General features: G+C 45.3%; 1 pseudogene; it reads left to right on the top strand.

Moving 5' to 3' along the window:
* LOC140428110 (ribosomal protein S6 kinase alpha-3-like) overlaps positions 1-22,382 on the top strand; it is a 191,393-nt pseudogene that overhangs the window by 93,167 nt on the left and 75,844 nt on the right.

Below are 22,382 nucleotides of genomic sequence, written 5' to 3'. Positions count from 1 at the left end.
GGGTTGGTGGGAGAATGGGATCGTTGTTATTGTTATGGGGATTGACATATCTGTTGCTGTTTATTGTTGATGGGCGTGAATGCGGGAAAAAATGTGAAAAAGGAGAATAAAAAGACCTCCGCCTAAGAGGAGTGGAGAATCGTGGAAGGGTGAAGAATACGGTGTCCAAGCTGCTAATGATATTGAAATTCGTGCAAATGGGCGGTTTTGCATAGATCCGCTGGCGCAGGGCGCAAACATTGATATTGCTATCAGCAAGGGACTGGAGCATGACATTGTAATTGACATCATGCGCAAACCTCTATTTTTGGATTATTTGCGATTCTCAGCATTTCGCATTTCCGGCGTCGTGAAGTGTAGAATCCAGTCCAACGTTTTGAGTTACATAGGACTCCATTGCAAAGAAGAGTCCCATTCCGCTGGAAATGCTGGGTGGAATTTTCCCAAAAAATGACTTAAGTGACTTTGCGTGCACAAATCAGTGCGAATCGCACTGGCGGTTCTGATGCAAATCTGATTGTGCTTTACCTTCACTTGGTTCAGTAAACGAACCCCCATGTGAATCCCGCTGAATTCCCAGGTACTTGATCCGCCTAACCTGGGGCTCAGCTGTGCACAGTTAACAAGGGGGAGTTGTATTTGAATGGTCCTTTTGCACTCCCTCCCAGCCATATATCAAAAGAGGGGAATTTTACAGCAGGATAACTAACCCAATGCCTTGCCTGAGATCCGCAAACTGAACACACACTGGATCAAAATCTGAAAATCTCCTGGTTTGTATGGCTTATTGTCGCTTATGATAGATTTACATAATCATATAAAGAAGCACTTTATCACTAAACCATATAGATATTTGTTGTTGCATGTTCATATCTTTGTGCTGCCTGTGTCCAGTAATAGATCATTAAGAGTTATTGAGATTGTTATTGTGCATTTGATTATAGTTGAGAGACTTTGGCTAAAGCCAACCCTTTATAATTGCATCTGCTTATAGGATAAACATTCTTGCTGTGTTAAGTACAGAATAATAAACATCAGTTGGGAATATTACTAAACTGCAACATGTCAGTCGTTTGCAAATTGCCTATGACCTGTAAATGGTCTTATCTAATTTTTTTTTTTTTTCTGGTCAATTTTATGTATCTGCAGAATATAGGATTGCGATCACCATCCATTTTAAATATTTAGGTGCTGTTTGAAATGAGTTAAGGCTGCTGCAGTATTTAGACATGGGGTTTTACAGAATATTGTCGGGAAATAATTTGTGCGCGTACATAGCGAGTGCTTAGACAAGGTCTAGATTGGTTTTGGGTGTAATGCCATCTTAGTTGAATTACCTGATATTCATGATCCAGATTTGCAGTGAATAATGGTCATTTCCATGCTAGCAGTGTTCAGTATATCTTTTTTTTCCCCATTACCTCTGGCAGCTCAAACTCCAAGCACAGTAAACTGCAGTCAATAAACAGATCCCCAAATCGCTTGATACTTGTTGCCACCTCCAGAACCCACCATTCAGCAGCACACCCCCACTACCCACTTCCTCACCATTGCAATGTTCGCCGTACAATAGTAGTTCCTGAAATTCGGTAGGGGCAGGCCCTCGATCCCACTCCAGCAGCACCTTTCTTACCCGCAGGGCTTTACCCGCCCATACGAATCCAGAGACCATGTTCACTTCTTTAAAAAAAGCCTTCGGGATAAAAAGAGGCAGGCACTGAAATACCTTGGGAGAGCAGTCATCTTTACCGTCTGCACCCTCCCCGCTAGTGACGACGGCAGCATATCCCAACTTCTAAAGTCCTCCTTCATCTGCTCCACTAACCGAGCCAGATTCAGCTTATGTAGCTGCTTCCACTCCCGCACCCCTCCAACCTCCTCCTGCCCCCTCTCCTGAATCGCAAAGACCTCGCTTTTGCCCATATTTAATTTATACCCCAAAAACCGGCCAAATGCCCCTAGGATCCCCATAATCTCTCCAATCCCCCGCCCCAAGCGGGTCCAAAATATACTAAAGTAAGTCATTCGCATATAATGTGACCCTGTGCTTCACCCCCCCGCCCCTTTACTATCCTCTGCTAGTCCTTTGCCGTTCTCAGCGCCATCGCCAGTGGCTCTATAGCCAAGGCAAACATTAGTGGGGAGAGTGGACATCCCTGCCTCGTCCCCTATGCAGCCGAAAATAATCAAAGGACACTCGGTTCGTCCGCACGCTCGCCACTGGTGCCTGGTACAGCAACCGGACTCAGTCCACAAAACCCTACCGAAACCGCCCCATAACCTCCCAACGGTGCTCCCACTCCACCCGATCAAAGGCCTTCTCTGCATCCATGGCGACCACCACTGCCCTTCCCTCGGAGAGCATCATAATCATGTTTAGCAGCCTTCTGATGTTACCCGTTTACTGCCTCCCTTTCACAAACCTAGTCTGATCCTCCCCCATCAACCCTGGCACACAATCCTCTATTCTCAAGGCCAAAGTCTTAACCAGCAACTTGGCGTCTCCAGTTAGACGGGAGATTGGCCTGTATGACCCACATTGATCTGGGTCCTTATCCCACTTCAGGATAAGAGAGATCGAAGCCTGTGACATCGGGGGGAGCGCCCCCTGCTCCCTAGCCTCATGAAACACCCTTACCAGCAAGGGCCCCAGCACTCCTGAAAACCTTTTATACAACTCCATTGGGTACCCGTCTGGCCCTGGAACCTTGCCTGACAGCCCCTCCACCACTTCAAACAGCCCAATTGGGGCCACTAGGCACCCACCAACTCCTCTTCCTCTCTTGGAAACTCCAGTCCCTCCAAAAACCACCTCATCCCCTTCACCCTGGCTGTGGGTTCCAACTCATACAGCCTACTGTAAAAGTCCCTAAACACCCCGTTCACCCCCACTGGGTCCAAGATCGTGTCGTCCCCCTTCCCCATCCTTCATTCCCGAGCCGCCTCCCGTTTCCTTAGCTGGTGTGCTAGCATCCTACTAGCCTTCTCCCCATATTCAAACATCGCCCCTCTTGCCTTTCTCAACTGCCCCACCTCCTTCCTTTTAGATAGCAACCCAAACTTCATCTGCAGCTTCTGCTCTCCTTCAACAACCCTTCCTCCAGGGCCTCAAGTATCTCCTGTCTGCCTGCAGAATCTCCTTCACTAGTCTATCCATCTCAGCCCATTCTACCTTCTCCCTGTGTGCCTGTATCGAGATAAACTCCCCTCTCACCACTGCCTTCAACGCCTCCCATACCATCGCTTCCAAAACCTCCCCCAGATCGTTTATCTCTGAATGGCCTCCCTCTCCCGTGCGCGCGCACAACTCCTCCGCGAATAGTCCCACACCTAATCTCCAATGCGGGCGCTGGCCCCCTCCTTGCTCACCTGTAAATCCACCCAGTGTGGGGCATGATCTGACACTTCTATCGCCGAGTACTCTGCATCCACCACCCCAGCCAGCAACGTCCGATCCATGACGCAAAAGTCATATTCCTCTCTGTTGTTCGCGTGCGCTTGCATTGGAGTCCTTGGCCATTGTGTTGAGGAGTTCTGAGATGTGGTGAGGGTGGGATGGGGGGAGAAGAACATAGGGTCTCTTCGTATGTGGACGACTTGCTGTTGTATGTATCGGAACTGAGTTTGTTGATGGGTAGCATATTGGAGCTGCTTTGAGTTTTGGATCTTTTTTGGGGTATAAGCTAAATTTAGATAAGTGAAATTTTTGTGGTGTCTTGGCCAGAAATGGGGCAGGGTTGGGGGAGGGGGGGAAACTACCATTCCATAGGGCGGGGACTCACTTTTGCTATCTGGGGGTGCAGGTGTTATGGGATTGGGAGGGGCTCCATAGGTGCAACATTACTAGTTTGGTGGGGCGGGCGAAGGCGGACTTGGTAAGGTGGGATGGTCTCCGTGTCGCTGGCAGGTCTGGTACAGGCAATTAAAATGAATAGTTGTTGCGATTCTGTTTATTTTTCAGTGCCTGCCGATCTTCCTGCCAAAGGCATTTTTCAAGGAGGTTGAAAAGATAATAACCTTGTTTATATGCGGGGGGAGAAACGTGGCTAGGATTAGGAGGGGGGGTGAAGAAAGGTGGCTAGGATTAGGGAAGGTGTTGTTGCACAGAGGACAGCAATCCGGGTTGTTGGGTCTTCCAAATTGACTCTATTATTACTGGGCGGCGAATGCTGAGAAGGTGAGGAGCTGGGTCAGAGAGGAGGATTCCCAGTGGGTTAGAATGGAGGAGAGTCTGCGTAGGGGATCGGGGCTGAGGACGTTGGCAACAGCGCTGCTCCCAATGGCCCTGAGGAAAAACGCGGGAGTCCGGCAGTAGTAGCGCCGGTGAAAATCTGGAGGCAGTTGCGGCAGCACTTTAGGCTGGGGGCGGGGTCAAGGGAAATGCCGATCCTGGGGAATCACAGATTTGAGCCAGGGAAGTGGGATGGGTGTTTTCGGAGATGGGAGGAGAAGGGAGTCAGGGCACGAAAGGATTTGTTTCTGGGGGGCCTGTTTGCGCACTGAAGGAGCAGGGGGCGAAATATGGGTTGGGGCAGGGGGAAATGTTTAGGTATATGAAAGTCCGAGTTATGCTACGAAGGAGATACAGAACTTTCCGGTGGTGCCGGCCTCCACACTGTTGGAGTAGGTGCTGACGACTGGGAATGGAGAAGGGAGTATCGGCGATTTATGGGGCGATTCTGGGAGCCGAGAAGGCACTGCTGGAGAGGATTAAGACAAAATGGGAGGAAGAGTTAGGAGAGTGCATGGAGGAGGGGTTGTGATGTGAAGTGCTCCGGAGGATGAATGCTTCAGCGTGTGCGAGGTTGTGGCTAATTCAGCTGACGGTGTGTAAGGTGCATCTCACAAAGGCGAGGATGAGCTGACTTTTGAGGGGGTAGAGATGTTTGTGAATGTTGCGGAGTGGGGGCCCCACAAATCGCGTTCATGTGTTTTGGTCCTGTCCAAAGCTGGAGCGGTATTGGAGGGAGGCCTTCAGGATAATTTTGAAGGTGGTACACATGAAGCTTGAGCCGGGTCCTCTGGAGGCCATATTCGGGGAATCTGATCGGCCGAGGTGGAAATGGGTGCGGCGGCAGATGTTTTAGCCTTCGCCTCGCTGATTGCCCGAAGGCGGGTCCTGTTGGGGTGGAGGTCAGTTTCTCCACCCTGTGCCCTGGCGTGGCGGGGAGGATCTGTTGGAGTTTTCAACACTTGAGATGGTGAAATTTGAGTCGAGCGGAACGATGGAAGTGTACTGCAATTCATGGGCTTTGTTTATAATGCACTTTCAGAAATTGGACAACATCGAACACTGGAGGAGGATTTGGACTGTGTTTGTTGTTGGTGACTATGTATGGGGTGATGGTGGATTCTTGATTCCTTTTCTTTGATGTTGTATTTAAAATGTTGAGGGTTGGTGGGAGGAAGTGATTGTTGGCCAGGGGATTGACATTGTATTTGTTACGTTGATTGTTTGTTGGTGGGTGTAAATTTGGATGAAAATGTGAAAAAGGAGAATGAAAATTATTTTTAAAAGCTGGTCTTCCAAGTTTCCAGAAATATCGGGCAGCACGGTGCCACAGTGATTAGCACTGCTACCTATGGCACTGAGGACCCGGGTTTGATCCCGGCATTGGGTCACTGTCTGTGTGGAGTTTGCACATTCTCCCCATGTCTGGGTGGATTTCACCCCACAACCCAAAGATGAACAGGTTGCGTAATGAAAAAAATGAAAATCGCTTATTGTCACAAGTAGGCTTCAAATGAAGTTACTGTGAAAAGCCCCTAGTCGCCACATTCCAGCGCCTGTTCAGGAAGGCTGGTACGTGAAAGGTGGATTGGCCACGCTAAATTGCCCCTTAATTGGAAAAAAATTATTGGATACTCCAAATTTATTTTTTTTAAATAAATTAATTAATTTTTTTTTTTAAGTTTCCAGAAATATTTCAGTCAGTTTAAAGCCTGTTGTGGGGGAAATTCCATAGTGGAAAGAAGGACGGTTTTAAATATGGAAGCTGAAGTGAAATAGTAATAAAATAGAATGGGTGCAAAATTGGCTCAATAACAGAAAACCAATGGCAGCCATGCTTCAGAGATATTAATTTGGTAAAACAAACCAGTCCAGCCAGCAGGCATTATTTCGGTGTGATGATCTACATAAGCAATCATGTATATAATGATGTACACGACCTCCAACCAGCAGGTGGCAGTGTAAATCTACCATGTGACTACCTCGGAGTTGGGAGTTGGTCGTGTTGGATAGTTATACTTGCAGTAGCTCTATAATAATTTATTAGTATCAATAGTTTGGAATATATTTCTTCTAGTTATCTTGACCACGCATTTGTTTTATAATTTACTTTTCAGTCAAGAACTAGATGTTCTATTGTGCATCATTTCTACTGGACATAGTACAAGGACATGACAGGTGTGACAATACAGTCAACTTTTCATGCTGGTCTGTTCTTGTTTGATTTCTCAGTCAAATTCAGGAAGGATAATCACAATTGCAAATTGCCATTTTCCTTGTGTTACACTAATTTGAGCATTTTTTGTTGTTGTTGTAAAAATAGGTCATATTTTGCCTTTGAGGTGAGATGTTGAGGCATCAAACATCCCTGGTCTATTATTGCACAGCTATAAGCAGGCTTGGGTTTCCTTGATACTGTCCCAATTGTGTACCTCATTATCAACCCAAGAAGAGCTACTACGCTGGTGTGACATTTTTAATTTCCCTCACCAGCCACCCTGTACCAGTATTAACTTGGGGTAGTTTTGTGCTTAAACCCAAACCCATGAAGAATGTGATGGAGTACCTAGACTCCATTTTATGCAGACCCTTATGACCAGCAGTCAGAGGAGACTCTCATACTATCCCTGGGCTAAATTGAACTTGGGTTTGAGGTGAGCAGCTAGTACCAAGCACATTTGGCACCCAGTTCCCTATTGAGACCTGTTAAAGGGTGCATTGTGTTTGAATTATTAATAGTTCAGCCACTAGCATCCTTTTTCTACAAATTTCTACAAACTACTTTGCAGTTGTGCAGATGTGGGCCCTCAGTCATTGAGTTGATAACTTGGCTCAAGTTAATTTGCCTACCATTCATAATCAATCATATTTAGTATGGCAAGCTTACCCAAGGTTGCTTCTCTGGATGATTTAAATAGAGAAATTGTTCTAATGTTTTAATCTGCTGCCACTTCAGAACTGCAATGTTTACACAGTGCACATGCTTACAAATCCATTGTGTCTCTTAGTAATGTAGGCAGCATTGGCAAATGTTTGTTACCAGTACCAGCAAGGATCCAAGAACACAAATGATTAAGCAACAAGAGACATACTTGGGGTTGTATCGCACAAAACTACCATTTAGTTCTACAAGAAACCTAAAATCTGAGGGGCATTCCACCTGTTCCACAACTGCTTCCTAGGAAAGCTTCTTCATGAGGCAATTGTCACACTGGGTAAATATTGCAGAGTAGGATTAATCACTGCCAACTGCAATTCCTGCTGGGTTCAGACAGGTGCATGGCTCCTACCTGCATGCTCAGCTTTTAAATCTATAGCACTGTATGGTTCTGCAGGATATGGAATAGAAGAAGATAGGTAATAAATTCTGAGCAATAGCTTTCATTCTCCATCCTGCAGATTCCACCTAACTGATGGATGTGTGGGTGGCAATTGATTTGTTTCAGTTTAGCTGCAGGTCAAGCAAACTTGCATGTTCTGAGGATGTGTATGGCCTGGGTAAGCCATGTGTGACATCAGCTATCTCCAGCATCTGGTTCAACTCAATTTTTCAAAGCAGGCTGTGGTCCTAAGGGCTGTAGAAAATGTACATCATTTAGAATGACTGCCCTAAATTCTTGTCCAAAGGTGAAATTCACTTGCAAACCTTGCTATTAAGGGTTCACCCAATGTATTTCTGTGTGGAGACAGCCTACATGCTGAAAGTCCTTTTTTTCTTGGTAGTTGAGTTTGGAAATGCAATTGTTGTGTTTATGGTATAACAGTGAATGTTTCTCTTTCCCTCCTCCCACCACCCTTTCAGGAATATCAAGAAAATGAACAGGAGATACCAATTACGTGCCTTGTGAAAGAAGGCTGTGAAAAGGCTGACCCTTCGCAGTTTGATTTACTTAAAGTTCTTGGACAAGGGTCATTTGGAAAGGTATGCCTTGAGAAGATGAAATGTGCAGCATAATCTGAACCTGATAATACTTGATCAGTATTGAAATATTAACTAGTTTTTTTTCTTAGTCCATGTATAAAATAATGCTCAATTGTTATTGATACTAGCTTGTAAAGTATTGCATTTTTAAATATTTGACGATCTAGCAATTTTTATTGGCTCTGGGAGAGTAGGGTCATCACTGAGGCTGCTACTATACTATATTATTTTTTAACTTGCACTTTTACTTGATAATCACAATAATGTGTTTTATGTGGACTGGGCCTAAGGCATTCAAAAGGTAGATTATTCCTAAAGAAAGGCAAAATGCTGGAGATCTGAAATATTAGCAAAGTACTAGAAAAACTCAGCAGGTCTGGTAACATCTGTGGAAAAAGAAAGTGTTAACGTTTCGAGTCCAATATGATTCTTCAGAGGTGAATAATTCCTCCTGTTGTCTTGACCACGGTTGGCTTTTGATGTGACACCTCAATTTTTATTAAATACTTGTCCTTTTTTTAAATGCTTCAGACCTTGTCCTTCCGTAACTCAGTAAAGTTCTCCAGCCAATAACCTTCCAAGATCTCTTCACTCCAGTTCTAGTTCTTTGTGCAGCCCCAAATTTGCTGCATGTTGATGGCCTTCACCTGCTTGGGCCCACACTCTGGAATTTCCTTCCATGTCATTCCTCCTCTCTAACCTTTTCTCCTCCATTAAGCACTCCGTGAAATGTACCACACTGATCAAACTTTTGGTCGCCTGTCCCACCCTGTCCTTATGTGACTTTACATTTTTTTAAATCCTGTGAAGCACCTTGTGATGTTATATGACATTGGTGCTGTATAAATGTGAGCTATTAGAGTAATCAAAATGAATGTGTGATGTACTGTGCAGCTGAAATATTATGGAAATCACAAAAGCAACGGAGGCTTACACATCTACTGTGCTTGCTTTTGCAGCCTTAACTAGAATTTCTAACCACCTACATCAATTGAGAACATTTTATCACCATTTACAACTTGCTACTAATTTTTAGTAACACGTGGGTCTAAATAAGTCCCGACTGCTAAATGTTTTCATTGGAATACTCACCTTTAAGAGATGTGGGTGCTCAGTTGTGGATTATATTCAAACCAGAGTTTGATAGATTTTTGGACATTTGAGGGAATTGAGAGGTATGGGTATCGGTAGAAAATTGGAGTTATTCAGAGCACATGCAGAAATAGTTTGATTGAACTTATGAAGGAAACATATGTCACCATTTCCAGCCAGTCTTTGCAATGCGAACCGAGTTTAAAGTATGCTCCAGAAATTAGAAAAAATAACTTTTTTGTTTAGAACATGAAAGAGTCTGATATCTGAGTTTACCTAGCCACAGCATTTTAAACAAAATGTAGAAACTGAAGTTATGAAACAATGTTTTAAGAAATATTTTCAGTCAATGTTTCTGAAATTTGAGAGCCTGGATCAAGAAAGCAGTTTGAATCAAAACCTATTCTAATAAAAGGTTTGAATTAAATGAACAGTTTCTGGTGAAAGAAGGTGCTCATAAAGTTGGAGGTAAATGTAGAAAAATGCAAACTGCTAAATACAAAAAGATCATGACATTAGATGCAGGGTAAATGACTGCACAAGACGTTGAGGAAACACACAGCATGCTTACTTACCCAGCATTATACTTCTCCAGCACTATCTTGAGTTCCTAACTGACAGGGTCTTTGAGGACATTGAAGCTATTAAAGGAGAGGAACCTCCAGGCAGTTTTGTTTTTGTTGTGAAGAGTAATATACTTAGAAGTATCAGACCATAGTGTGACAACAGCTTTTTTCAAAAATGCATACTACAAGATAATAGAGTTTGCTTGTGATTGTGCAGATAGGGGTTTTTGAATAAGCTTTTACCTCCAAAACAAATTAATCTTTTGACTAATCTGGAGAAAGTAATTTTTCCTTGCAATAGGTGGAAACCCTTCGGTTGTCAGTTACTTCGGCAATCAGGCAATGTGTGAACATTTGGTGATTTTTGTTATTTGCTGTACTGGTGCAGAGGTACCGGGGTGCCGGTTGAGCTCAGTTGGCTAGACAGCTGGTTCATGATGCAGAGTGAGACCAGCAGCGTGGGTTCAATTCCCATACGGACTAAGGTTATTCATGAAAGCCTCACCTTCTCAACCTTGCCCCTTGCCTGAGGTGTGGTGATCCTCAGGTTAAATCACTACCAGTCAGCTCTTCCCCTCAAAGGCCTATGGTCACCTGGGGCTGTGACGACTTTACACTTACACAAAATTACACGGGTTTGAAAGATTGATTAAAAATAAAATTACTCCAGAAAACCTTGTACATTGTAATAGATCTTGAACTTGGGCTCTGAAATTGAATTTTCACAATGCTGAAGTAAATAAATTCATTTAGATCGTGGTTATTCATATCATCTTTCACATTTGTGTGCAGAGAAAGCTAAAAACTAAGATGAATGTGAATGTTTGAGCTCTGCATTACTATTTCAAGTACTGTAGGGACAGAGTGCAGTCTGGTTCTGCACTGCATAAGAATAAGAACACGTAACATATGAGTAGGAGTAGGCCATACATCTCTTTAAACCTGCTCCACCATTCAGTAAGATCATTGGTGAAGATCTACTTTAACTCCACTCCACAAAAGGCTTGTGTGCCCAGAAATCTACAATGAAGTCATATAGCACAGAGAAGGGGCCATTTGGCGCATTGTGTTCTTTCCCTCCAAGAACATCTTCACTCACCCCAATTACCTGCCTTTTCCTCATGGCTCTGCAAATTTTACTCTTCTAATAATTATCCTCTTTGAAAGCTGCAATTCATTCAATCTGTCACCGCTATACCATTGGGCAATGCATTCCAGCTGCTAGTCATTGGTTACATAAACGGGTTTTTCCTCATGTCACTTTTAGTCCTTTTACCATTTACCTTAAATCGGTGTGTTCTTGTTCTCGGCCCTCCCATCAATTGGAGCATTAACTCCTTATCTACTCTGTCCATTAAACTGTCAAATTATATCTGTTATTGATGTCGGTCTGGAATATGTTCAACAACTGTGATGTTCACAATTTCTGAGATAAACGATCCTCTGAGCAAGAATGTCTCTCCTCATCTAAGTCCCAAATAGCCATCCCCTTCTCCTGAGACTGAATTGATGAAGCTTCAAATTGTGGATATAACAGTTTTATCAAAACTGAATGTCACTGAAATCTTTAAGTAATGGTAAAGCTAGAAAACTCAAACTCTTCCATTTAGTTACTCAGCACAGTTGTAGATGCAATTCTTGTGGTTGGTAGAAGGTCTTCAGTGCAGCTTGTTGAGCATCTGCAAGTACTGTGGTTTTAATAGATAACAGTGGGGCGGTTGTGCTTCTGGTATTTATATGCTTCTCTCATGAACTAGTCTGCATGATCAATTTCTTTATTTATCAGCATTATTCCTGTACCAATATGTGTTAAATTAATGTATTTGTTCACTTAGCATCATGTATTCTGTTTTGCTATTAACTTCTGCAGGGGATAAACGTGGGGGGGTGGTAGTTTAGCAATATTGCTCATACCTGAGCTTGATTGAATCATAACTATCTATTACCAAAAGAGAAAATGCTGGAAAATCTCAGAGGTCTGGCAGCATCTGGAGGGAGAGAAAAGAGCTAACATTTCAAGTCCAGATAACCCTTTGTCAAAGCGTCATCTGGACTCAAAACATTGGCTCTTTTCTCTCCCTACAGATGCTGCCAGATATGCTGGGATTTTCCAGCGTTTTCTCTTTTGGTTTCAGAGTCCAGTTGCTTTATCCATAACTATCGATTACTCCTTTTGCAATTAGGCCATACCCCACCATTGGCAGAAGTGCTTTCAGCTGCTTGGGCCACAAGCACTGTTCCCTCAAAGCTGCGCAATCACCCAAAAGTCTTGTGCAGGCTACATGCAAATTGATTGCTTTAAATTACTGTACATGCGGGACCACATACGTTTTAAGCAGTCCAACCACTTAAACAAATCACTCCTACTCCAAAAAGAAATTGGAACAAATTTTGGTCCCAAACTCTGGAATGTCCTCCCTAAAAATCCTCTGCCTCTTTCATCCTGCCAGATCCTCTTCTTTGAAACATACCTCTTTGACCAAACCTCTTGTTACTCCTAGTAGCTCTTCCTTTGGCACAGTGTTGATTTTTGATCACATTTCCGAGGAACTCCGCAGGGTGCCTTTTATACATTATACTATATAAATTCAGATTGTTACATAGAATGTGCTTTTTTGTCTCCCACTGTATTTAGGTTTTTCTGGTTAAGAAAACCCATGGTTCTGATGCTGGGCAACTATATGCCATGAAGGTGCTGAAAAAGGCTACATTGAAAGGTAAGTATTTAATTTACTTTAATACCGGATTTTCCTGAGTTTGCATTCATGCACTACCCGTAAGACACTGTTTTTGATTCTATATTATGATGTGACCCCACCCTGCTTGAATAAAGTAAACATTTTCCCCACATACTTGTAATATTTGCAATTCTGATTTGTGAATATTCATGCATATTCTATTAAAATTGAAATAATGCCAATGAATGAATTGTGGGGGTCATGTGGGTTATAATTCAAGTATAATTTATTGATAGTGTGAATTATTTTGGTCTTTTAGTCTACCTTTTGCATATAATGTGATATAGGATAAATTGTACCCGATTGCTATCAGAGTGCGTTTAAAAATGACAGATGCCCTCCCCTGGAGCTTTTCCCTAAGCAAGACTTCATTAGCAAAATACTTTTTACCTTAGAAGATGTGCCAGTTGTATATTATTACTCTGATTTCTGGTACCTGTATTGTACTCCCCTCCACCAATAGCGAAGTGGAAAAATATTGGCGAGAAAATGGAAAATATCGTAACATTCTAACACAGATGTAACAAAGCACTGTTTCCAGAGATTTTTATTCTGCATTTTGTCTTCGTTTTTGAATTTTGGGAGTGTGGAGGGAAGAGATGACTGAAAACATGAGCAAAGCAATGATGAAGGATTTTTAAAAAACACAATTTGTAGGTGATAAAAGAGAGTACCCCAACGTAAGTATGTGGGAAAAGCAATTAGATGGTAAAGCAATAAATGGCAATTGAAGAAATTGGGGGAAGAGATCATGCACAAACTAGGCATATTCTTTTTGAAGGGACAAGGTAGAACATAAAAACTAGTGCATCTGTATGATCCAGGAAATAAAAGTGAAAATAAAACAAGTGAAGAAAGATTTATGCCAAATGTCAGGAGTAATAACGTTAATAACAGGAGGATTTTGGAAACTGCAGAAGAGAATTGAAGGGATTTTGAGAAGATTAGGAGGGAACATTAAATTGGGCCTTAATAAATTTTATAAACATGCAATTAGCAAGGTTAAACTAGCCAGGGAAAATGTGCCTATTACAGATGGAAATGGAAATCTTCATGTAGAGATGGAGGAACTGGCTAAACTATTATGAGTACCATGTATCTGTAAAGCAGATGATCTGAAGGTTGCAAGAGAAGGCAGTTCATGGACGGGATAGTAATAGATGGAGAAGACCTTGTAAAAAGATGAGCAATACTGAAAGTTGGAAAGTCACTTGGATCAGATGAAACACATCCTAGATGGCAGGAAGAAGAAAAATAACAACGGCATTGATTGCAGTCTTTCAGGGCTCACTGGATTCAAGAGTAGTACTGGAGGGGTTGTTAATGTTGCATTATGGTTCAAGAAAGGTGGAAAACTACAGGCTATCTGTAGTGGGGAAATTATTGGAAACCACTTAGGTACAAAATAAACTTTAATTTGGAAAGGCATGGGTTGATCCAGCATGGATTTGTTATCATGTCTGACTGACTAGATTGAATTAATTGAGGTAAGCATGTTAATAGTGCAGTACGGCAGCACAGTGGTTTGCACTGCTGCCTCATGGCGCCGAGGTCCCAGGTTCGATCCCGGCTCTGGGTCACCATCCGTGTGGAGTTTGCACATTCTCCCAGTGTTTGCGTGAGTTTCGCCCCCACAACCCAAAGATGTGCAGGGCAGGTGGATTGGCCACACTAAATTTCCCCTTAATTGGAAAAAATTAATTGGGTAATCTAAATGTATTTTTTTTTAAAAGACAGTGCAGTTGCTGTGGCATGTATGGACTAGTGGTGTGATTCTCTGGCTGCATGCGCCCAGCACTGATCCCGCTAACCCCGTTGAATAAGCGGAAGAGCCCCAAAGCAGGTTTTGCACTGCCCATTTTCCAAGGGCAGTGCCAGAGTGCTGAGGGGAGTCATGGCTCTGAAATGGGGGGGGGGGGGGGGAGGGGGGATGAAAGAGAAATGAAGGGGGAGTGGGCCTAGGTGCAGTGTTCTTTCAGAGGGTCAGTGCAGACTGAAAGGCTAAATGTCCTCCTTTTGCACTGTAGGGATTCTAAAAAGAGTGCCCTGACTTGAGGAGCCGGTCTTGCCAGCGTCTTTAGTTCCCCACTCCAGATAAAATTCTAAGCGCGGGATGTTTCAGTGAGAATCTCCCCAAACTCAAAAAAAATGACCAAGTGTGGGTGAAATGCGATCTGGATCATGCCTATACCCTGCGATTCCTGCCCAAAATGACACCATAATTTTTTGAGAGAATTATGTCCTACGACAGCATTTGACAGTGTGACACTAGTGGCTTGGTAAAATGGAAGCCCACGGAATTAAAGGGAAAATGGCAGTAAAGGATACATAATTAGTTTAGTAATAGGAAACTGAGCACAATGGTGGGTAGATGGTTTTCAAATTGGGATGTGATTTGCATTGGTGTTCCCAAGGGTCAATTATTCTGATTGCCTAAATTTTGGTTGCAGGGAGCAGCATTTTCAAGGTTGCAGATTTTAGTGCAACTTCATACACTTTTTTTTTTATTCCTTGGATTCCTGAGCTGATTATCAGCCCGTTGAACTGCGTTCTGAATGCTCCTTCTGTGGTCAACAGATGCTGGCATTGGACTTTAACCTGGAACTTCTGGTCCAGAGGTAGGGATGCTACCACTGTACCACTAGATGGTATGAAACCTGACAACGTAACAGGCACTATGAGGGTAGTTGTAAACTTCTACATGGCATGCAGGGTGATGAAATGAGCAGAAATTAACCAATCGAGTTCATTGTGGAGAATGAGGAGGTGTTCGACAGGACTAATTTGAATAGAAAGAGTACTATAAATGGCATGATTTTGTAAGTGTAGATGAGCAGAGCTGTTGTGCAGATACAGTGGAGTCCTTAAAGTGGAGGAGGTGCAAATTGACTATACTTTGGGTTTTTTAAAAAGCATCTGGGTTACTTGTTTATGACTAGAATAATGGAATATGAAAGCAAAAAGGTATGCTAGAACTTCATTGTTTAGGCCTCAGCTGGAGTATTGCAGACAAATCTAGGCCCTATGTAAAGACCTTAGAAATTGTACAAACCTGTTAAATGACAGGTTGTTAGCAGGGCTCAAGGACTTTAGTTGCAATAAAAGGTTGGAAAAGTTCTTGAAACAAAGGTTAAAATGTGACCCAATAAGAGGATTAAAAATTTGAAGTATATAAAGGGGGGCATGATGGGCGGCATGTGGCGCAGTGGGGCTGAGGACCTGGGTTCGAATCCCGGCCCTGGGTCACTGTCCGTGTGGAGTTTACACATTCTCCCCATGTCTGCGTGGGTTTCACCCCCACAATCCAAAGATGTGCAGGTTGGGTGGATTGGCCATGCTAAATTGCCCCTTTAATTGGGAGGGAAAAAAAATTGGGTACTCTAAATTTATTTTTTTTAAGTAAAGGGGAGAAGAGAAGAGTTACCTTCACTAATTTGTAGGAATCTGATATGCCCTAAACTGGAAAGTTGATGCAATCCATCAATAATATATAAACGGCAGTTGGACAGATAGTGTTATGGACTTGGCTCTTTCATAAAATTAACATAGGCATGATGGACAAAGTGGCTTCCTCCTGTGCTGGAGGTTTCTATGATTTTCTGAACATAGATCAAGGAAGAGCAATCTGCTCAGTGGGTCAGTGATGAATATGCTACAGATTAGTCTGGTTGGTATTGAGTTATGTAAACTCACGGCAATTCTATGACCCATATGATTATAAAATCTGATGCTAGTTGTGACGTAGTTCTTTTGTGAATAAATTTGTCATTAAATTCAGGAATTTATGTTTTGTATCGTTGCAAGTTCACATGAGTAATTTAAATATAGTCCTGTAATACATCATGCCAAACAAATACCTCAAATATTAGGTGTCTGTGTACCTGCTTGTCGTTTTAAACCTTTGGGGTGTTCAAGTACTTCAAATGTTCTTGCCACTCAGCAGTTCAGGACAGTTTCTGTGCCACTAGGCAACTTGTTTATGCTCAAAGATTATAGAGAATATGGAGGCTCCATGGCCTTTCCATCTCTCCTACTTCCCACTTCATGACAGTTTCTACATGAAGTAAGCAGCAATTGCCATAACCATGATTGAGTGTAGAAGATTGCGGAGTGGTCTGATCAAGTTGTTTAAAATGTTAATGATTCAATTGAGTCGATAATGTTGTTTCCACTGGTGGTGAATAAAGAACAAGGAAATCACGTGGCTGGACTAGGAAGGGCTATGGCTAGTCGGCGGGGAAGGGGGGTGAGTAGCCCCCTGATCCGGCTGATAACCTGGAATGTAAGGGGACTGAATGGGCCGGTCAAGCGTGCCCGGGTGTTGGCGCACCTGAAGGGGCTGAAGGCGGATGTGGCCATGCTTCAGGAGACGCACCTGAGGGTGGCGGATCAGGCAAGGATGAGAAAGGGGTGGGTAGGGCAGGTGTTTCATTCGGGTTTGAATGCAAATAAATCGGGGGGTGGCGATCTTGGTGGGGAAGAGAGTGTCGTTCGAGGCGTCGAGCATTGTGGCAGACAATGGCGGTAGGTATGTGATGGTAAGTGGCAAGCTGCACGGGGAGCGGGTGGTGTTGGCCAATGTATATGCCCCGAATTGGGATGATGCGGGGTTCATGCGGCGTATGCTGTGCCGGATTCCGGACCTGGAGGCAGGGGGCCTGATAATGGGGGGGGGGGATTTCAACACAGTGCTGGACCCGGCACTGGATCCCTCTCGATCGAGGACGGGCAGGAGGCCAGCCGGCGCCGGCAGCCAAGGTACTGAGGGGGTTCATGGACCAGATGGGAGGGGTGGATCCATGGAGGTTTGCGAGGCTGGGGGCCAGGGAATTTTCATTCTTCTCCCATGTCCACAAGGCCTACCCCCGGATTGACTTTTTTGTCATGAGTAGGGCGCTGATTCCAAGGGTGGAGGATACGGAGTACTCGGCGATAGCCATCTCTGATCATGCTCTGCACTGGGTGGACCTCGAGTTGGGGGAGGAGAGGGACCAGCGCCCGCTATGGCGCCTAGAGGTGGGGTTGCTGGCAGACGAGGAGGTGAGCGGACGGGCCCGGGGGTGTATAGAGAGGTACCTGGAGGCTAATGACAATGGGGAGGTGCAAGTAGGGGTGGTCTGGGAAGTGTTGAAGGTGGTGGTCAGAGGAGAGCTGATCTCCATTAGGGCACACAAGGAGAGGGGGGAAGAGGAGAGAGAGGGAGAGGTTGGTGGGGGAGATGGTGAGGGTGGACAGGAGGTACGTGGCGGCCCCGGAGGAGGGAATTGCTTAGGGAGCGGCATAGCCTCCAGGCTGAGTTTGATTTGTTGACCACCAGGAAGGCGGAGGCGCAGTGGAGGAAGGTGCAGGGGGCGGTATATGAATACGGAGAAAAGGCGAGCCGGATGCTGGCGCACCAGCTTCGGAGCGAGAGGCAGCTAGGGAGATCGGGGGAGTTGGGGATGGAGGAGGAAGCACGGTGCGAAGTGGTGTGGGTATCATTGGGGACTTCAGGGACTTCTACGAGGCACTGTACTGGTCTGAGCCCCCACTGGAGGAGGGCGGGATGGGTCGCTTCCTGGACCTGAGGTTTCCGAGGGTGGAGGAGGGGCAGGTGGCGGGGTTGGGGGGCGCCGGTTGAGTTGGAGGAGTTGGTCAAAGGGATAGGGAACATGAAGGCGGGGAAGGCACCGGGGCCGGATGGGTTCCCGGTTGAATTTTACAAGAAGTATTCGTACCTGCTGGGCCCGCTGTTGGTAAGGACCTTCAACGAGGCAAGGGAAGGGGGGGGCTCTGCCCCCGACGATGTCTAGAGCGCTGATGTCCCTGATCCTGAAGTGGGACAAGGATCCCCTACAGTGTGGGTCATATAGCCCAATCTCACTCCTAAATGTAGATGCAAAGTTGCTGGCAAAGAATTTGGGCATGAGGATGGAGGACTGTGTGCCGCAGGTCATACATGAGGATCAGACGGGATTCGTGAAAGGGAGGCAGTTGAATACTAATGTACGGAGGCTGTTGAATGTTATAATGATGCCGGCGATGGAAGGGGAGGCGGAGATGGTGGCGGTGATGGATGCGGAGAAGGCCTTTGATAGGGTGGAATGGGGGTACCTGTGGGAGGTGTTGAAAAGGTTCGGGTTCGGGAATGGGTTCGTCAGGTGGGTGAGGCTGCTATATGAGGCCCCAGTGGCGAGTGGCCACGAACATAAGGAGGTCAGAGTATTTCCGGCTACACCGGGGGACGAGGCAGGGGTGTCCCCTGTCCTCCCTGCTCTTTGCGCTGGCGATTGAACCCATGGCGTTGAGGGAGTCGAGGAACTGGAGGGGGCTGGTGCGGTGTGGGGAGGAGCATTGGGTGTCGCTCTGAGGATGATTTGCTGCTATATGTGGCGGACCCGATGAGGGGAATGCCGGAGGTGATGAGGATCCTTAGGGAGGTTGGAGATTTCTCCGGGTGCAAGCTTAATATGGGGAAGAGCAAGTTGTTTGTGGTGCACCCAGGGGACCAGGAGAGGGGGAATTGGTGAGCTCTCGCTAAAAAGGGCGGAGAGGAGTTTCAGGTTCCTGGGGGTCCAGGTGGCTAGGCGCTGGGTGGGCCCTACATAAGCTTAACTTCACGAGGCTGGTGGAGCAGATGGAGGAGGAGTTTAAGAGGTGGGACGTGCTGCCACTCTCCCTGGCGGGTAGGGTGCAGTCAGTTAAAATGACCGTGCTCCCGATGTTTTTGTTCCTGTCCAATGCCTCCCCATCCTGATCCCTAGGGCCTTCTTCAGGCGGGTTAACAGGAGCGTTATGTGGTTTGTATGGGCGCAGAAGACCCCGAGGGTGAGAAGAGTGTTCCTGGAGCGGTGCAGGGATAGGGGGAAGGTTGGCGCTGCCTAACCTCTGTGGGTATTATTGGGCCGCCAACGTGGCGATGGTGCGTAAGTCGGTGATGGAGGGGGATGGGGCAGCATGGAATAGGCTGGAGATGACGTCCTGTGTGGGCACGAGCCTGGAGGCGCTGGTGACGGCGCCGCTGCCGCTGCCGCTTCCTCCAACGACGTATACCACGATCCTGTGGCGGCTACCCTCAAAATCTGGGGGCAATGGAGACATCACAGGGGGGAGAACCACCGGTTTGTCCCGAGGAGGGTGGACGGAGGGTTCCTGAGCTGGCACGGCAGATATTAGAAGGATGGGGGACCTGTTTGTGGACGGGATGTTCGCGAGCCTGGGTGAGCTGGAGGAGAAGTTCGGGCTCCCCCTGGGGAACACCTTCAGATATATGTGGGTAAGAGCGTTTGTTCGGGGGCAGGTGGTGGAGTTCCCACTGTTGCCACCACGCAGGGTCCAGGACAGGGTACTGTCTGGGGTGTGGTTTGGACAGGGGAGGATCTCGGCAACGTATCAGGTGGAGGAGGAGGAGGCCTCGGTGGAGGAGCTAACGGGTAAGTGGGAGGAGGAGTTGGGTGAGCAGATTGACGAGGGGATGTGGACGGATGCCCTGGGGAGAGTGAACTCTTCCTCCTCTTGCGCGAGGCTCAGCCTCATACAATTTAAGGTGCTGCATAAGGCTCATATGACCGGGGCAAGGATAAGCTGGTTCTTTGGGTGCGAGGACAGGTGTGTTGGGTGCTCAGGGAGCCCAGCAAACCACATGTTCTGGGTGATCCCAGTGCTGGAGGACTTTTGGAAGGGTGTAGCGAGGACGGTGTAGAGGGTGGTAGGTTCCAGGGTCGAGCCGGGCTGGGGGCTCGCAATACTTGGGGTGGCAGAGGAGCCGGGAGTGCAGGAGGCGAAAGAGGCCGGTATTCTGGCCTTTGCGTCCCTGGTAGCCCGGCGAAGGATTCTTCTTTTAGTGGAAGGATGCGAGGCCCCCAAGCGTGGAATCCTGGATCAACGATATGATGGGATTTATTAAATTGGAGAGGGTGAAATTTAGCCTTGAGGGGATCGTAACAGCCTCCCCGAACAGGCGCCGGAATGTGGCGACTAGGGGCTTTTCACAGTAACTTCATTTGAAGCCTACTTGTGACAATAAGCGATTTTCATTCATTTCATTTCATTTCGGTGCAAGGGTTCTTCAGGCGGTGGCAACCGTTCTTAGACTTCCTGGCAGAACGTTAGAAGATGGTCAGCAGCAGCAACCCAGGGTAGGGGGGGGGTTGGTTCGTTTTTCTTGAGTGGGCGTGTATATTTGCCTCTGTTGATGAAGGCTGTTAATTTATTATTTATGAATATGGGGGAGGGGGTTTTGTTCTTTTCTTTCTATATTTTGTTGTTGATATTTTGTGAAAATTTGAATAAAATGTTTTTTTTTAAAAGAACAAGGAAATGTGATTTTAACACTGAAACATTAAAAGGAGGAATGAAATCCGGAAGCACTTTTTTCGTACACAGTAGCAGAAATTTTGAATTATTTCTCTTCACGCACCACATCTCTCCTCTATTTAGTGATATCAGTAGTGTTTCAACATTTGTAAATTTTGTGTTGCCACTAACTAAAGCATTTATAAAATTTGCATTGGTTATTTTATCTTTCATTTCAGTAAGAGATCGAGTTCGGACTAAAATGGAACGTGACATATTAGTTGAAGTGAATCATCCATTCATTGTCAAATTACACTATGGTGAGTTTGTTTTTTCTAAAGAAAGTGAAGTCTGTGTAAAAGATATGAAATATAAATTGCAATAATCTTGGTGGATCTGAATGGGAGTTAGTTGTTATCGGTAACCAATTAGCAGTTGCTGAAGCGATTTGTGTTTGACAGCTTTTAGCATAATAGCTTTGGGACTTTTTGGAGGTAGTTCCTGCTTCTATTCCATTAGTCCAAAGTGTAAGCCTGCACTCTTGCCTTGTATTCAGAGGATTGTGATTAAAAGTCCCACTCTGGGACTTCAGCCCAAAATTCAACATTACTGAGGGAGTGCTGCTTTGTTGGAGGTGCTGTTGTCAGTTGAGACATTATCTTGTGACTCTATATGCCATCTCAGATGAACATAGCAGATGGAGCTGCCAAAGTCTGGCTCCATTTTTAATCTATCGACTTGTAACTAGAAAATCACCTACAATAGCTTCTCATCCCACTCTTACTCTGTTATCTCTCAAGTTCTCTAGATATCTAGTCTTGGCCTCCTCTACATTGGTGATATCATCTGTAAAGATGGGTGGTTCTCTGTATATGCAGACAACAGTCAGCTCCATCTCCTCCACCACCACCTTGAACTGTCTGAGTTGTTACACTGCTTATCTGACATGCAATATTGGATGAGCAGAAATTTCCTCCCAACTAAAAATTGGAACCACTGAAACCTTTGTCTTTGGTCTGCACACAAACTCCATTCCATGTTCACCATTTCCATGCCTGGTAACTGTCTTACGTTGAGCATGACTGTTTTGTCCTTTGTTGGGTTTGAACCCCAAGATGAGTTTCCGCCCATGTAGCTACACCAATACCAAGGCTACCTGCTTCGATTTGACCTATTATTGGAACTTTCATCCATGTCGTTGGTCTTTAGACATGATCATTCCAGTGCTCTCCTGGGTGGCCTCATATCTTCTGCTCTACATAAACTTGTGCTCATCCAAAACTTTGCTGACTGCAGCTTAACTTGCTCCAAATCTCATTTACCCATCACCCCATGATTACTGACTTCACCTGGCTCACTGTCTAATGACGCTTGAATTTTAAAATCTCATCCATTTCAAAGCCCACCCCCAACAACCCTGTAAGTCTCACTTGTCCTAATCTCTAGTTTCCTTCACTTCTACACGTCTTTGAGATATTTGTGCTTCTCCAATTCTGGTCTCTTTGTGCATCCCTGATTTTAATCCCTTCCTCCATTGGTGGCTGTGCTTAAGCTGCTGA

Source organism: Scyliorhinus torazame, chromosome 8 (genome assembly GCF_047496885.1).
Source record: "Scyliorhinus torazame isolate Kashiwa2021f chromosome 8, sScyTor2.1, whole genome shotgun sequence".
Lineage (NCBI taxonomy): Eukaryota > Metazoa > Chordata > Chondrichthyes > Carcharhiniformes > Scyliorhinidae > Scyliorhinus > Scyliorhinus torazame.
Note: the sequence above shows the minus strand (reverse complement) of the source record. Positions and strands in the feature narration are given on the sequence as shown.